Raw genomic sequence first — 18,282 nt, forward strand, 5'->3', positions numbered from 1 at the left:
AGCTTTTTTTTTTTTTTTTTAAGATTTTATTTACTTATTCATGAGAGATACACAGAGAGAGGCAGAGACACAAGGAAGAAGCAGGCTCCCTGTGGGGAACCCAATGCAGAACTCGATCCCAGGACCTCAGGATCATGACCTGAGCTCAGCCACTGAGCCACCCAGATGCCCTCAGCTGAAGTTTTAATTGTGCTTGCATGGTTTGGTTGGATTCTTGCTCCCTCTGCCAGAAGACCGTATATCCCAGATAATGGCTGCCTGCAGCCTGGGTTCTAGAATAAGATGTGTGGAGTAAAGCTGAGCTAACCTGCAAACCTGCAGGCCAAAAAAATATCTGTTTTAGGTGACAAAGATTTCAGAGTTACCTGTTAAAGCACCACAGGTTGACTAATATAATGCGAGAGATCATTTTACTCTCAGTATTCATTTTCTAATCCAGGACCCTCCATCAACTTAATATCTCTCTGGGTAAATATAAATTAATGAAGGTGGCTGCTCAAAAGTTTAAGATGGTCATATCTGCTGACTCTCACCCATGTTAGACTCCATTGCCTGGGCTTACTTTGGCTTTTAAACCACAAAAGATTTTATACCTCCATTGGACCACCCCTCTGAGATGTTTTGAGATGTGAGGTTTCCAGGCTGAAGTGCTTTGTTTTGGGATTTGTTGTTTGAGTCTGTCCTTATAGGCTATTCTGAAAGAGTAACCCCACAATTGACATTGAAATATATCAAACCTCTCTTCCTGCCAGATGTAAAACCAGAATTCTACCTGGGCCTGTGTTTGCCTCTTAATAAGAGTGTAGGAGGGTTGTGTAGTCTGTGGATAAGAACATCTTCCAAATCCAAGTTTGGGGTAGATTCCACAGGCAGTTTACATAAAACTAAGGAGATCTCTGTGCAAATGGCAGTTAAGTAAAGATTTCATGGGAGGGGATGACAAAATTATTTCTAGCAGTTAGATGGATAACTGTAGTAGCAAAGTGGTACAAAAAGTGGTATAGAAAGAAAATTGTGGCAGAAAAATAGGAAGCTTTTCCAAAATCTGTAGTGTAGGCAAGCTGAATTTTCTCAAGGCATGGAGTAAGACAATACTAGGGAAGATACACAAACACGAACTTAGGATATTTTAATGTAATCTCACCAAACAAAATAAATTCAGTGTGGTGGTGGTAGCATTTTTGCTTTAATTAAATATATTGTAGGCACGCCTGGGTGGCTCAGTGGTTGAGTGTTTGCCTTCAGCTCAGGGCTTGATCCTTGGGATCCTGGGATCCAGTCCCACATCCCCATGGGGAGCCTGTTTCTCCATCTGCCTATGTCTCTGCCTCTCCTCTCTCTCTCTCTCTCTCTCTCTCTCTCTCTCTGTCTCTCATGAATAAATAAATAAAATATTTTTAAAAATTAAATATATTGCACATTTGACAATGTAACAAATGAAAAGTGATTCAGGAGATACTCTGTAGGTGAGATGATGTTAGGAGTTAACCGTGTATGTGTATGTGGAGTGAGCAGAGAGAGGAAAGACTAAACTCTAACCTTTTAGGAAGAGAAAATACAAAAAAGGGAAAGAAAAGGTGGCTGAAAAGTGATGAAGGTCGCTAAATAACATACATTATATGATTGGATGCAGTTCTCTTGAGATACTATTGCTGCAAAAATTGGAAACATCAGATAAAGGAATTTACTTAATTTGGCTTACTTATTATTAGCACTGTGGAAAAATGAGTTCATCCCTTTAAATTTCAGTGTGGCAGTTTGACTAAATAAAACTGTTATCACCAACATTTTATTACTGAATAGTTAAACAAGTTAATACAGTAATGCAGGCAACAGAGGTTAGTAGCATTTAGAAAAGAATGTTCTCATTTCTCTTTAGAGGTCCACAGGTCTAGAGAAACTGGGGTTGAAGTCTTTTAGGCCACGGTCAAGTCCTTTGAGTTCAATATTTGTGATATGAATACTGATAAAGATTAAGACCTTAAAGATGAGAAAATAGTGAGCCAGAATGAAGAGATTCCAAACCAATAATCATAGTCAGCAAAATCTAACATCCTGATTCTCTGCTTAAGGGAGATGATGACTCATTAATTATACAGATCAACTCTGAATACAATTTTCACACATTTCCGTATTCTAACCCATTTTGCCCCTAAGTGAGGAATGAACACAAAATGTGGAGTTCAAACTTTAAGAAAGGAAGGAAGATAGAAAGAAAGGAAGGAATGGGAAGGAAGGAAAGAGGAAGGAAATATGGATGGAAGGGAGGAAGAGAGGAAAGGAAAGAGAGAGGAGAGAAACCTACTTATACATTACACTTACGCATTACATTGTAAATATACTAGTGTTAAATAATCTTATTCTGAAGGTGGCCTTTTGATCACTTTATTAGTTGAAATGTTCTTTCCTTTTTTCAAAATCAAAATGAAACTAGGTAGGAAATAAGAGAACTCTATTTTATGCCAAATGAGGATGATATTCAGAATTGTATTCTAGGCACTGTTTCCAATTAACCCTTTTTTGATAATTCTGATGCATGCCCTGAAGACCAGAGGTTAACCTTTAACACAGAAAGAGTTGTCTTGACTTTATGAAACCCCTGGTGTTCTTGGGGGTTTCTTGACCACTAATGTGGCAGCAGTCTGTGTTAGTGCAGGATAAAAGAATTTTCTGTTATGACTGACTAGAAGGGGGACAGTTTTACCAAACTAAGATGGGGAGTACAAAAGTAATAATCTAATATTAGAGAATCTGTGTTTTATGTAAAGGTAAAATAATTACAATAGATGCATGTTAAAAAATAAATAGCTTTTTATAAATAAATACAATGTTCTTATAAGATGCAAATATAACAAAATCTCCTTTTTCTTGTATAATATATCCATGAAATAGTTTAAAAGAGAAAAATAATCCTTAACTGTTATTTAAAACAGTGATAGAAATCAAAATTCCAAATCTTACAAGAATTTCTAGATTCTCTCACCTAATGGGATAGAACCCAAAAAACAGTGTCTTCTGTCATTCAGATTCCTAGGCAGCCTTTTTGGAATGATGTGCTGCCAGGAGTCATGTGTTGAGAAAAAGGGAGGTATGAACTGCAAGAACTACATCTACAGCTTGGATTTCTGGAGCTGGGCTCAGTAGGATCAATCCCTTGATGTTGTATCCCAAATCCATGTGATACATCATGCCAATGATTCTGAAATGAATATAAAGCCCACACACAAGAACAGAAGTTTTAGCATCAAAGAAATAAAAGAGAATCTTTCCTTTGTTCCCCCAACTAAGTCATTTCTTAAGTTTATAGCTGGATCTTGGATTTTTTTTTTTTTCTTTTAACAATGGCACCAGTAGGACTTCACCCAGTAAAATTAGAGCTATAAATTAAGTACTTGGCATTTTACCACAAATCCATTTGCTCTACACATGGTCTCTAAAGTTTAGCCAGATATTCAAAAGGTATGGTAAGGAACAATAATAATAACTGGCTTAATCAAGTTGCTGGGTTTTTTTGTTTTTGTTCTTGTTTTTTTTGTTGTTGTTTTGTTTTGTTTGGTTTGGTTCTTTTTTTGTTGTTGTTGTTGTTGTTGTTGTTTGTTTGTTTTGCAAGGAATAAAAGAACAGAGTAGCTAGGAAACAAAACCTGAACTATTGAAGAACCATTCAAGTTATTGTTGAAAATAATTAGTGAAAATTAAATAGTTCTGCCATCATTTCAAAAACAGGAAATAGAATTAAGAAACATGTGAAATGTGGAAGATATTAATAATTTTCTGAAATAACAAGGAGATAAAATGACAGACATAGAAGACAGTGGAAGAATATCGCCACTTTTTAAATGACTAATGAAATTATATCTGGGTGGGGCAGCCTGGGTGGCTCAGTGGTTTAGCCGCCGCCTTCAGCCCGGGGTGTAATCCTGGAGACCCGGGATCAAGTACCATGTTGGGCTCCCTGCGTGGAGCCTGCTTCTCCCTCTGCCTGTGTCTCTGCTGCTCTCTTTCTCTCTCTCTCTTTCTCTGTCTCTCTCATGAGTAAATAAATAAAATCTTAAAAAAAATTATATCTGGGTGATGATTACTAGTGCCAATTAATATCATAAATTGGGATACCTGAAAATTTTATACATTATGGAGGATTTTTGCCAAAAACTCAAACTTGAATCTCATTGAGTCTAATGATCTAATTCCAATGTGTAGGGTATGTAGGAACTTATAAGTAGCCAGTAAGAAATATCTGATTGTGGAAAATTCTGTGAAAGAAGTAATCCAATGTCTTCAACAGATACACTGGGGAGAAAGGAGAAAGTAGAGTAGAGACTTAATTAGAAAAGACTCAAGAGGCCTAATCAAATCTAAATCTAAACTGAAGGGAACCCTGAGCAGCTATGTGGTTTAGTGCCATCTTCGGCCCAGGGCCTGACCCTGGAGACCTGGGATCAAGTCCCACGTCGGGCTCCCTGCATGGAGCCTGCTTCTCCCTCTGCCTGTGTCTCTGCCTCTCTCTCTCTCTGTCTCTCTCTCTGTTTCTCATAAAGAAAATATTTTTAAAAAATAAATCTAAACTGAATATGAAGTTGGTATCAAGTCAATGCCAGAATATAAGGGAAGGCTAACCTTGAAATGCTTAATGCAAGACAGTAATACATAAATGTCATACAAAACTAAATTGTTCTTAACTTATGGCTGGAGTTAAGGAGTTGGGGGGAAAGAGAAGCTTCTTTCTCTTCTATAGGTATGGGTTCTATCAGCCTAACACTCCTGGCCTCTTTCCATTTCCCAGATCACACAAAAGCAGGAGAAACTGAGGCAAAGATTTAATTGTGGGAGAGGGGAGGAGTGTCACAGAGAGTGAGCTCCTTGAGTCTTTATAGCAATGGCCTAAAGACAGTATCACTGCTTTTAAATTGACTAACAAATATGTTTTATGGACTAATGAAATTCTCATTAAATTGTGAGAAAAATCCCCAGACAGACAGTTCTAGATCAGCTAACTCAGATCCACTATTAGGAAAGAAAAAGTGAGGAGAGTTCTTTAAAATTAATGTAGTCTTTTGCATAAGGCTCAAGAATTACCTGCCTCTACATGATTACACTTTGGGCCTTAATCGGTTAATTACATATGAGAAAGAAAAGTTCCTTCACGAGTGTATTTATTATGGCTAGACAATTCCCTAAGAGGCAGTGGAAATAGTCTCAGTGTCAGAGATCTGAAAATGCCTACTTAGAAAGAGACTGTGGTCTTTGCGGCTGTAAAGTCACTCAGTTCCCTTCTGCAGTGTGCAGAAAACATGGGACCAAAGGGAAATGGGAATTCAGATGCTCTGCATAGACTGTTTAGGAAATGAAGAACTTTGTGAAAGACCTCCCAATAAGGATGGTACCCGGTCATATTCTTCTCTACAAACATATGGAGAGATGTAATGATGGCTCAAATGGAACTCTGAGAGTAGAGATCATGAATAGGTGGATTACAAACCCTGCCATATGCTGAATGCATAATGCCAAAATTAACCTTTTGTTGGTAGAGTTCTCCCAACTGGGTTCCTTCATATTAATTTTTTTTAACTTTATTTCATAAGGGCCACATAATGTAATGCATGCTTTTTGTCTTATTCTAGAACCTCTGGGTGAGTGGGTATACCCAAGTCAGAGGTTCAGCACTAGGAAGTATACTAGAATACAGATACAACCCAATTCTTCTTTGAATAGTTGCTATTGAGATGTTATTTTGGTTGTCAGTTCTATCTTCCTCCTTGTATTATTTCCCAGTTGGTTTATGAATATGGCAGAAAAATGCAGATACTAATCATTGGTGTCCTCAAATACTAACCTGCGTGAAGGCAAAAGAAAGACTTTCTCACTTAAGGTATGCTTTCTGATAATTGACCACAACCAAATTAGCTGTTTCTGCAGGGCCATTAAGAGCATTGTCCAGATATCTTTCAACAAAGGTACTTTTAAAAGAGAATACTGCTGTAGAAAATAACCAGTAATTAGTAGTGAAGCCAATCAAAAAATCAAAGGAATAGTAAAAAGAATTAGGGGATGCTTAGTTTATATAAAGCTTTTATTCATTAAATATTTACTGATAACATGGCATACTAAGCTGAGGAAATGCAACGTTGAACAGACATAAGGATACCTGCTCCCACAGAGTTTTTTTTTTTTTTAATTTTTTATTTATTTATGATAGTCACAGAGAGAGAGAAAGAGAGGCAGAGACACAGGCAGAGGGAGAAGCAGGCTCCATGCACCGGGAGCCCGACGTGGGATTCGATCCTGGGTCTCCAGGATCGCGCCCTGGGCCAAAGGCAGGCGCTAAACCACTGCGCCACCCAGAGATCCCTACCACAGAGTTTAAATTGCTGCTAAACGGAAGTTCTAAGACAAAACAAAATTAAATAAAAATGCCAAGAGAGAATAACATAGTCTTTGCATATCTGAACTGGGAAACAGAAACACTGTCAAACTACTTGGAACAAAAAGGGTAATATGTTGAAGAAATGGACAGAGGAACTGCTCTTTGTGTACTGAAGTTAACGTGTTGTTAAAGCTCTGAAATTTTCTAGAGAAGAATTTTGGTTTTTTTCTCTTTTCTCTCTCTCTCTGGACTGTCCCTAATTTAGTTTGGTAGATATTGAACGCCCCAGCCTTGGTTCTGAGCTCCAGCATCCAACACAGATTAACTATTCTCTTTGAATCACAATTCCCAGTTGACACATAGGAGAGTCTGTTTTATCCAAAGTTAGGAGTCCACTGTGCAACAAATCAGCAGTGACTGAGTGTTGGGGAGGGGGGCAGTAGAATCCTGTGATACTGACATGGAGGTTAGTCCATTTGGCAGACTTTGCTACCTGCCTATGCAGGATCTATTTTTTAATGCTTTATTTTTTATAATAGAATCCTGATTTTTGCGTGGGATAACAACATGTCCAGATAAAATACAACATTCCTTAGCCTCTCATGGATAAAAATAGCCATTTTTAAAGGGAAAGACAAAGGCGGCACATATCTTTTATCTTTGGTTTTAATATTCTTCTTCCCCAAAACTCAGATAAATGCTGGTTGGTGTCTAGCCATTTCACAAGCTTGGAATGATAAGCCCAATGGCAAAAGATCATTCTAAACTCAGCTGAGTAGAAAGCCTAAAGGAGATCAAATCATTAATGTCATGGAAAAGCTGGCATAGGAGCTCTGGATTTCTCCCCTTCAGAATATGGTGATGTGACAAGAATAAACTTTTGGTTTATTTAAGCCACTGTGAATTGAGTTTTCAGCCACATGTAGCCAAGTTAACTTAAGTAGTGCCCCTTCGTGATCAGTTTGCAATGCCTAGTAATAACAGGGGAGTGGATTTGGGCTGGTTAATCAATAAAAAACAAAACAAAACAAAACAAAACAAAAAAAAAACCAAAAACTTACTTTTAACAAATGGTAGGGATTGCGACAGTAATAAGAATACAAAAAGAAAAGAATCGCTATCAAATATACAGTTAAAATCAGTAAAAAAAATAAAAGAGCAGGGAAAGAGGTTGTACAAAATGAAATACTCTTTATGTTCCATAAAAGTTTAGACCAATACAGATAGTGTGCACAAGGATTTGTGTAATGCCTTATGATACTCAAAACCAAACAAGATAATTTAAACATCAAAGGCTGTGGTAGAAAAAGAAGTATGAGTTAAACCTAACTAATAAAAATATGCAGAAGATGACAAGAAACAAACCTTATATAAAGATGAATAGAAATAAAGTACAAAAAAAATTAAGTACAAATAATAAAATAAAAAGATTGAATATAAAAAAAATGTTAACTAGGTGTAAGAAATGGACCAGAGAAAAAGAATCCACATAGCTAGAATAATGACAAATATTTATTAATAAGTTTTGTATAACTCTGTAATATGAGTGTGTTAGTATTATCAAAGGTTAATGCAAAAAAAACACTATAAAGAAGTTTATTATTTATTATTTAGTTTGAAAAAATTATAAAGGCCACACATTAACAAATATCCATGTACCAAACAATATAGCACCCCAAAGAACTAAGCAAAAATATTTAGAAATATAGTATTTGTAAAAAAAAAAAAAAAAAGAAAGAAAAAGAAGAAAAAAAGAAAAAAACACTAACAAGTTTTATTCTTATAGCCTATAGCAAATTCACTATGCAGAATTAATAGAAACTCTAGAGAAAATTAAAAAGTTAGGATGAAGAAAGGTTATGTGTGGTATAGGTCTCATTTTGAATCCTGGACCCAGGTCAAATACTATGTAGTTCGGAAGACTCAAAAATTTCTATTTTTGAAATTAAGGAAGAATTAGGAATAGGAGAAAGGGAAATTAAAGGAAGAGAAGCAGGTGGAGGAGGAGAGGTAATGGGGAGGCCGAGAGGGAGGAGAAAGAGGAAGAGAAGAACCTAATCTAGGTCCTGTGTTTTGGCCCTCATGTATATTATTTCATCATATCCTCCCATGTTTATATTCCCATTTAACAGAAAAATGAACACACTTTCAGAGGTAACTAATTTTTCAAAGATCATAAGAATGTTTATATTTGTTTGGTTTTGAATGTTATCGTGTTTGTTTTCTGATATTTGACATTTATTTTGGGGAGGCTTCACTAGTTTGAAAAAAAATCCAGACAAGTAATTTCATACTTTGAGGAAAACAAAATATTAAGGTGTGAGGGTGATAAGCTTCTTAACTAGACAGACAAAGTGGTATATTATTTGTTTAAAACTTGATAGATAGTAACAATTAGTTTGCATTTTAATAGCTATTCACTTAAATGTGAGCATTTTGAGAGAAACTATTTTTAGGATTATTTGCTTTTGTTTTCCAACCTCACAAGCATGAAATACAGAGGGAGTTGTAGCTTTAAGTAAATAAAAAGTTGTTTAGTTTATACAAAAAATTGTATAATCTGGGTAAAATATATTTGACATAGGAATCTTTTCACTTTCATAAAAGTAACTATTTGAAATCTTTTGAAGCATTATTCTCTTCAAACATTTTGAAACAAAAAAATTTGCCTTTTGATAGGAACTATGTGTTTCATTATAAAGATGGAACATGATGTTCTGGCTTACATATTCTCTGCAGAAGGAGGTCCTTTTTTGTACTGAATTTTTAGCATATAGTAAAGATCCAGATTGTAAAAAATTAATTTCAGGCATGACAGACTGGAAGTATATATTGAACAGATCTGGGAACAGAAATGATGCAAATGCCTTTCTTCCAGCTTCTGAAAATTATGTAATGGACCAGAATTTCAGGATAGACTTCTGTTTGAGTGAAGCATGGACTCTTAATCAAAGGAGAGTACCAAAAATGACTTTTGAAAAGCAAAAGTATAAGGCAGTTTCCCACAAATGGTAATTCCATTGACATTGTCTCTGGAAATATCACTGTAGCTAAGCATTAGGATATTCGCATACATTTTAATTATTAGTGATGGTAGCAGAACTATGATAGAAAAAATTTTCCTGAATGAGCAAGAGTAGTAAAGGAAATTGACTCATGAAAGGAAGAAGACCAGTGATGCATTAAGAGCTAGGAATAAAAATCAATGAAATTGTTTTAACTCTTCGCTATGTTGCTATTATGTTTTAAAGTATTATACACTTGTTGGGTGACAGTCATGATGGTAACATTTACATTGCTATATAGTGATATATATATATATTATTTAGTGTTGCTACCTCAAAACAAAGAAGAATATGGGTAAATAGGGTGATAAAAAGTACTTGAAAGATTTGTGCCTTCCTATCATTACACCATTTAAAATATGACAGTTGCATAGAGTGCAATGAATAGTGCTAGATGCTCGTTAGTATGAAAGTTTTACCATAACGTTGTTGATGAATGGCAGGCCTATACTCAGTAAAACTAATGAAAAATTAGTGACTCTAATACATGAAGTGATGAGCTTATTTATATCTGTATACATATAACTAGAATTAGGAAGATAGTGCGTAACTACTATCAATAGAGTGGATAAATGGGCTTTTAGAAAGGTACTGTTAAACCAATCAGCTTACAAGTTGTCTACAAATTTAGTTCAATTCAGTACAACTCCACAAATGTTTATCAAGGTCCTATTATATGCCAGTTTTTCTTACAAAGTGTTTCTAGAAAGGGAAGGAATACCTTCCTCCCAACCAAAAAAGAGAGAGAGAGAGAGAGAGAGAGAGAGAGACATGAAACATCTATCATTCAAGAAGTACAAACAAAATGCTGTGGGAATTTACAGGGACCTAAAATGTCTGAAGCATCAGGAAGGACTTCCTGGCAGGGCTGGCATTTGAGAGGGTACTATTAAAAAGGTCAGGAATTCAACATGGAGAGTTATGTTGCGGGGGCAGGGGCATAATTCAAGGATGAAAGCCAGTATAAGTCTACTCTCGTAAAACTGCTTATAATAAAATTCAATAAAGTCATTAGCTCACTTTGACTCAATAAGTAGAAGGCAATGATCTGTAAGAGAGAGGAAGTGATATTAAGTTATACACTCAGGAGACTCAGGAGACTGACCCTAAGTAGCCAGAGCTCATGAATGAGCAGCTTGTGCAAAATGGATTTTCATTTCCACCTCTATCTCTAATCTATTTCTATCATCTATTTTTTCTATCAATTCCTATTTTTGGCTATTATATATGTGTAAAATAGCTCCTACCTAATTTTGTCTATGATAGAATAGAGAGTTACAAATGTGTATGTGTGTGTGTGTGTTTTACAGAAGTCTGCTGTTCTCAAAATACCACCCCCAGATGTCATGCCAGAGCATTTATGATGCTTCAAAGCTGACTCTGTGAAATGCTTTCATAGAAATTTTTCAGAGTGACCCTGCCTAAACTCATGTCCTTAAGATAATATATAGGTGAAATTCTATACCACAAAGACTCATAATTTAAATATAAATTCACCTCTCCCTTACCTGAAAGCAGTCACCCCAAAGGATAAGATTTGTGTATTGGAAAAGCCAATTTAATAGAAGAAACATAAATAAGCAGAAATGTGAAATTTTAGTTTAAAAAGAGAGAGGGAGGAGTGGGGACAGGGGAATATGTGTAATTGGTTTATTCTAGAATCCACTTGAAACAAAAATATTTTCATATTTTTAATCACAGAAATAGATTTTTAAATTTCAAATTATGAATGATGCTTTAAATTCCTGTTTTTTCCTCATCTTCACTAAACTTTCCTGAATAAATAATATATCTTCCTCACTAATTATGTTTTAATTTCTCTAGTGTATTTTAGGTAGATCTAAGCTGACATATTTATTTCATTGTAAACAGTAATTTCTTCTTTTTAAAAAATACCCTCTTTTTGGTCTTAGAATTCTCTTGTATTTCACATGGAATAGTAAATTTCATATACTACTTGGTGGTGGTAGAAGTTCATACCTGTTCTTGAATGACTTTTTCCTTCTCTACTTACAATATACTCACATTACATTTGTTTAAATAGAACTTCTTCATATTCCCATCTCTCAATGCTTGCTTATACACCTCCTCCTCCAAGAAGTCTCCCCAAAAAAACAAAATAATAACAACAACTATGCTCTCTTTTGCTTTCATGTGGCAGACACTGAGCTAAATTCTTTGCACTCTTGTTTTTTAATACTTAAAATCCTCTGTGGGCCGTATTGTCAATCCCATTCATAGACGAAAAAATTGAGACTCAGCATTGTTCAAGAACATTCAAGTATGTCAGATTCTGGAGAGCATGCTCTTTGTGTGTTTTTTAATCTCATCCTTTTACTTGTGTGTACATGCAAATATGTGTGTGCACAAACACATATGTATCCTTGTATAAATGTGTGTATATATGTGCAGATATGTATGTATGTCTACATGTAAGTACATATATGTGTAAATCTTTGCATTTCCTTTGTTAATACAGTATCTGGCACATACTAGTTACTCAATAAATTATTGGTTGACTAAATAAAACGTCACTAAATTTGTGTGGAGAACTGTACTGAACAGTATCAAACGCCTTAGAGTCTTATAATATTTTCATTCACCAGTGCCCTCATGGTTGTTATTCACTCGGAATAATATTTTCTATTCATTCATTATCTCCCTCTACATTTTTAAGTTTGTTTTAAGGATATTTGCCTATTACTAAGAATAATATGTTCTGAAAGCGTCACTTTTAGTTTTGAGTAGTAAAAATGATTACAGATTAACAATTTTATCACAAATCACCTTTTATATTAGGGAAAGTAAGAAAGAAATATCTTTAGGGATCTTCTTTTTCAGTTGATACTAATTAGATTTCTTTAAACCAAGTTTAAAGCTCACACTGTTCTGGCTTGATAGTGCCAAGTGATAATCCAATGTGACATACATTTCCTATAGCAATAACATTTTGGCAGATAAACTCCCCAATGAGAAACAACCATTTCTATGCTTAGATGAATTTTGTGATAAAACGCAAATGCAAAAAAAAAAAAAAAGTAACAGAATTAAAAAAGAAATACTCCACAGTATAATGAATCTCCTTTCCATGTTTACTAAAAGTACCTAAATCCACAGAGGGTAAAAAGATTATGTAATAGCCAACACATCATAGATACCTCGTTGTCCATGGAAGGTTGATAAAATAACTGATTATTATTTACACTGAAATTCATTCCTAGAAATCTTGTAACCTTTCCCTTCATTATGCAATGCTGTCTTGGACCTGGGAATCTAGAAATGTGGAAATTATAACACTTTGACATACCATGTAAATGAGGTATCGCTGTAACATGCTATTTAAATAAAGTTTGGAACAAACATTCAGTAGGGAAGTTTGGAAAACTTATAACGAGATTACCTCCTAACTTTTTTTATAAGAATATTTTTGTATTCCCCCCCAGCCATCTTTTAATTCCAACAAGTACGTACAGTGTGCCAATTTAGCTCTCTAGCAGCAAAGGCAGACATTGTCTTATTGTGGCAATTAGTCAGGAGCTGAGCTTGTCGTTTGAGCGTCTCCTTCTTCATGTAGATAATATCTGATTTGGAGAATCTTTGTCTTTCTGATGGAAATACCTGAATTGGATATTATCAGTCTTCATCAGCAAGGTATTTCCCATCATTAGTTCTGAAATCAAGGCTAGTGTAGGATGGGTAGTTGATGTTTCCACGTTCATCTACATGCTTTATTCGTTTTCTGCATGTTATTTTCATGATTAATTGCAAGATCTGGGCAACTGGATTATCTGGAAAGCTTTAGGATAAATCCAATTTCAAAGTTTCTTTTAAAAATGTAAGCTTAAAAAAAATTTAAAAAAATAAAAATGTAAGCTTTATTTGAAAAGATCATGGCTGTTGCAGCACAAATGACTGTCCACAGTTAGGGATGTGGCCTGGAAAAAAGAATGAAATGAAACTATCTCATTTTTGGAAATGAAGTCAGTATCTTTAGAACTCTATTGTTCTTAGGGTAATGTATTTACTAATGAGTTAGAGACAAAAACTCTTTAAAAATATGTAAGATGTAGGTTACAAGTGTAATTAAAAATTCCAACTCCCATATTTTATAATCTCTGCCAGACAGGCCAGATCTCACCCGAGGCATATATATATTAAAATACGTGTTCACCTTTCTACATTTCAGCAGCTGTCAGAAGTGTCATAGAGACCTTTAGGAGCCTCCATCTGAGTGTCCAGTTGGCGGCACCCTAAACTCTGTATTTTCTGCGCTTTCTAAACTTTTTGAATTCCCATCACATCTCCCCATCCCTTCTCTTCAATTTATGCCTTTTGCTTCTTTTTTTTCAAATTTCTTACTATAAATGAGTATTGAATATGAAATCTCTTCCTGTAAAAAAATAAATTATGTAAATCTAATGGAATACATAAAGTTCCACCAAGCTAAAGACCAGAGAGAGCAAAGCACTATCCACAGAAGAATCTGGCAGAGGAGGCCCAGACAGTCCCTCCCTCAAGAAAAGCCAGTGCTTCTCCTCAGAAACTATTTCAGTCACCATGTGTTCTCTAAATAGCCTTCTGAAGAATTTCCCAAGGAGATTTCTTCCCAGGACACTTGGGAAAGGTTCTTTCTATTGGGGTGGGCTTTTGGGAAGGAGTGGATAAAAGAAACCATTAGGTCAGGTTACTAAAGATAGCCTGCCTTATACTTTAATCCTGAAAGAAAAAAAAATGAAAGTAATGAAACAGTGGAAAACTTTTTGAATAACAGTAGGAAGTTTTCAAATTCAAGTCTGGCTTGAATGGCTATCCCATTGCCAGTGCATATTTACATCAGATTATATAAAGTTATAAATAGCCTACCTTCTAATGTTTTCATTCCTGAAACTATTTCCCAAAATAGTGCCCTATCTCTTAGGAAATTTGTAACCTTTCTTATTACATGAATAGAGGAATAAAAAGCGAATTAATACCATTTTCATAGCTCTTAGGTGTATGCAGTGTAGCAAGCCATTTGTCAGTTTCATCTGCCCAAGTATTTTAAATTGATGAGTCGTTTTTAGAGGAAAGCAATAGAATCTAAGTTTAGTCTCCATTTGTGCTCTTTGCCAGTTTCCAGCAGAGCTGGCTAAGAGAAAGCTGAAGGGCACTGATTTAAAACCAGAGTGAATAGGTTAAGTGGTTGCACTTTCTTAACAGAGAGTTCACCAAAGGCACATTTTAATTTCTTCTATTTATCATTTACTTACAAATATAGACTTAATTGTGCCTGGTTGTTTATTGAAATCTATTTAAAGTTCACATTTTTGAATGAAATATTTCTGTGTGATAGTATCAGCTAAACCCAATTTCTAGCTGTTCATCCTCTAATTTTTATTTTGCTTTCATTGTATCTCTGGTCAAAGAGATAACATTAGATGCAGCAGTTTTTTATTGTCTTGTGTGCATATGTTCAGAAATTTAAAATACTTTTATGTTAGATAATTGCTCTCTTCAAATCTGGAAATATATCTTTGGATTGTGCCTTCTGATTTCTGGACATCTATAAACATAACTATTTCACCTTGAACACACTTTCTGATGAAAGATTTTAAAATTATAACTTACACTTTTCTTTTAGTCCAAGGGTCATATTTTTACATGTTCTTGGGGGCCCGAGGAAATCATGTCCTTTTACACAAATGTCAACAACAACATAGTGGCTCATGTTTGCCTCCCCTTTATCGTAGTTTGCATCTAAGGAAAATTCAAGGAAAGGTGATTCCTAGATTTTTACCCATTGATTAGATGTTACTGGTTTAGAGGAAGTGTTGACAAAATTTTGTCTGATATTTTTATTCTTAAGTCACAAGTCCTAAATATAATTCTTTTTTATAATCGCTTGTCTGTATATACTAGGAGTCATTTTATTATACCTTACATCTGTTTGGTTAAATTTATTTTTATGTTTCATGAAGATCTCACAGCCTTAAACAATGTTGAATGATTTCTGTCCTATCCATTAATATTGGGGAAGTCTACCATTGAAAGTCTTATGTTTTACTTCTTTCTTTTTAATAGCTCAGAAAAAGTGTGTTCTCCTGATATTACTTAAAATTTGATGGATATTGGAACATATCTGGAATTTGTTTTTCTTTTGATGAATTACTGACACTGCTATCATTTCAGCCTCCACTATAAGCTAATATTGTAAAAAGAGAATTAATCAAGATATAAGACCTAAAGAGATCTTAAATTTTACAAATTCCATGTAAGATAATCAGTTAATACAGATTTTAATAGCTGCTATCGGCTTCCATCTATGGCAATTTATTTTAAGATCAGAAATCATGAATCAGAAAGGGTTAAAAATTACCACCTTAAGGCTTTGCCATTAAACTAAATATGTGAATGAAAACCATGTAACTTTAATACTAATTCTATACAATTCTATACTATCAAATAAGTGTAATGTGTTGAAAATCAATTTAAAAATAAATTAAAATGACTAACTAGGAGAATGTGTATAGCAAATATGACAGATTTAAATCCTATGACACAAAGTACTCATTTGTGAATATGAAAAATACTAGCATGCTGGAAAAGGAAATAGATAATTCATACTAATTGTGTGTGCATGTGTGTAGTGTGTGAACACATAAAAGTACAAAAACATAAACAAAAATGTGTAGAAATACTCCCTAGGGAGAGAGAAACAGAAAAGGGAGAGTAGAAGATATTTCAAATATAGCTATCATAATCTGTTTCAAAAATAAATAAATCAATAATTGAAGCTAATATTGTAATATTGTTAACATTTGCCAAACTTTGCTGGAAAGTTCATGAGAGCTAATTTTCTATATCTTTCTTATATTACTTATCTTTAAAATAATTTGTAATATGAAAATGATGACAGAATTCACAAAAGAAATTATTAAAAAGGCAAATAGTAAAATCATTAATGAGTTTTTTCACCATTATAAATAAGCAAAACTGCAAGTGAGGGAATAAAAATAGGCAAAAAGTTATCAGATTTTAAAATGTAGGATACTTGATGTTAGCATGGGTAGGATGACAAAGTCACATTCATACAATGCTGTGGGAGTGTAAATTGGTGTAACCTTTCTGAAAATCCATTTGGCAGTAGGTATAAAGAGCATGAAAATGTTCAGCTCATTTTGATCCAGTAATACCATTTCTGGGAATCTAGCCTAAAGACAAAAGACAAATGTGAAAATATATATAGGCACAAATATGTTGATCATTTTTTCACGTATCTACTTAATGAATATTTGCAAAGCCCCTACTATGTGTCTGATAATATATTAGCCGCTGAGTCCATAATAGGCATCAAGACAAAGTATCCGTTTAGTTTTTCCATTGAAGCGTTTTTCTAATAACAAGAAATTGATTACAACTTGGGGGAGATATTTTATATAGATATAGATATGATAAATATATGATCAATGGAAAAATTATAATTTTTGATAGCAAAGAATCACATGTATTGAGCAGTTACCATGTGCGAGGACCTATTTTAATCATGATTACATGTATCGTCTCCTTTAATCCTTGTAACACTCCCAGGATGTAGCGTATTTATTTCCTATTCTTGCTATAACAATTAGCATAACTTTGTAGTGATTTAAAACAACACAAGTTTCTTAGAGTTCTGGAGGTCAGAAGTCCAAAATGGGTCTCACTGGACTAAACTCAGGGTATTGGTAGAGCTATGTCCTTCTGGAGGCTTTAGAGTTAATTTGTTTCCTTCCCTTTTCTGGATTCTTTCTAGCCTTACCTTGTGGCAGTCTCTCTACATCTCCAGAGCCAGAAAGGTTAGGCTGTGTCCTGCTCACACAGCGACAACTCCTGTCTCTCTCCTGCCTCTTCTATTTGTAAAAATACTTGTGATTATATTGGGTCCACCTGGATAATTCAGGATATAATTACGCCCATTCTCACAGTCCGCTAGCTGCCTAGCAAACATAATTTCATCTTCAATCTTAATGCTCCTTTTCCATGAAACCTAACATAGTCACAAGTTCTAGGGATTAGGATGTGGACATTGTTGCAAGGCTATACCACAGATACATTCTACTTTTTTATCCACCTTTTGTATAAAAAAAAAACAACAAAAGCAAAGCAAAACAAAACAAAAACATAAGAAAGAGATGTTCATTGTTTTGTTCAAAGGTCATACACTTATTAATGAGAAACCTGGTATTCGAACCTAGCTAAGCAAACCAAAACCTGGGCCTTAATCACTATGTTGTATCTCATAATCACTATGTTGCCGATGTTAAATTCTCTATAATAAAATGAAGTGTTTCAGAGTAAAGATATGTTGTTAATAGCATTTACCTCTCAGTCCTGATTATATGAATAACTTTTATTCTACTTCTTTATATGTTTTTGTAATTTTCATCTTTTTTCTTCAGTGACTATAGTTATGTGCCATTTGGTTATTAACTTGATTAAGTGGGGGAACTTTGTTTTCTAGAAGCTCCTTCCCTGGATGTTCTACATTCTAATTGGCCAAAAGTGATATGTGTTCTAGAAGATGGAAGCGAAGCACAGTCACTATACCCTCATGGTCATTGTTAACCACAGGCAATGAGAGACAGACAGCTGCAGGTACGTTCCCATTTTTCCTTTCCCTTCCTATCTCTGTGTCTAGTTCTCCTTCCTGACTGCCAAATCTTGTGGCAAACAATAGCCCGAATCTCACCACCAGACATTTTACTGTGAGCTCACAGAGAAGAACCAGTAACCTTGCATGGATTTTTACATTTGCCTCCTTTTGTGATCCCAACTCTGCAGCTGGATATGCATAGCTTCTACATTTCCATGTAAGAACCAACTCTGATACGGATGG

The 18,282-nt window shown here is 34.7% G+C and overlaps 1 long non-coding RNA gene across 1 annotated transcript; it reads right to left on the reverse strand.

The window, feature by feature from the left end:
* Positions 1–2,864: 2,864 nt before the first annotated feature.
* On the reverse strand, positions 2,865–17,919 carry LOC111095142. Its single transcript, XR_005356739.1, has 3 exons — positions 17,769–17,919; positions 12,900–13,363; positions 2,865–3,199 (listed from the first exon to the last, which is right to left on the reverse strand). It is a non-coding gene; the product is annotated as an uncharacterized LOC111095142 (long non-coding RNA).
* Positions 17,920–18,282: the final 363 nt, after the last annotated feature.

This window comes from Canis lupus, chromosome 3, assembly GCF_011100685.1.
Source record: "Canis lupus familiaris isolate Mischka breed German Shepherd chromosome 3, alternate assembly UU_Cfam_GSD_1.0, whole genome shotgun sequence".
In the NCBI taxonomy this organism is placed as follows: domain Eukaryota; kingdom Metazoa; phylum Chordata; class Mammalia; order Carnivora; family Canidae; genus Canis; species Canis lupus.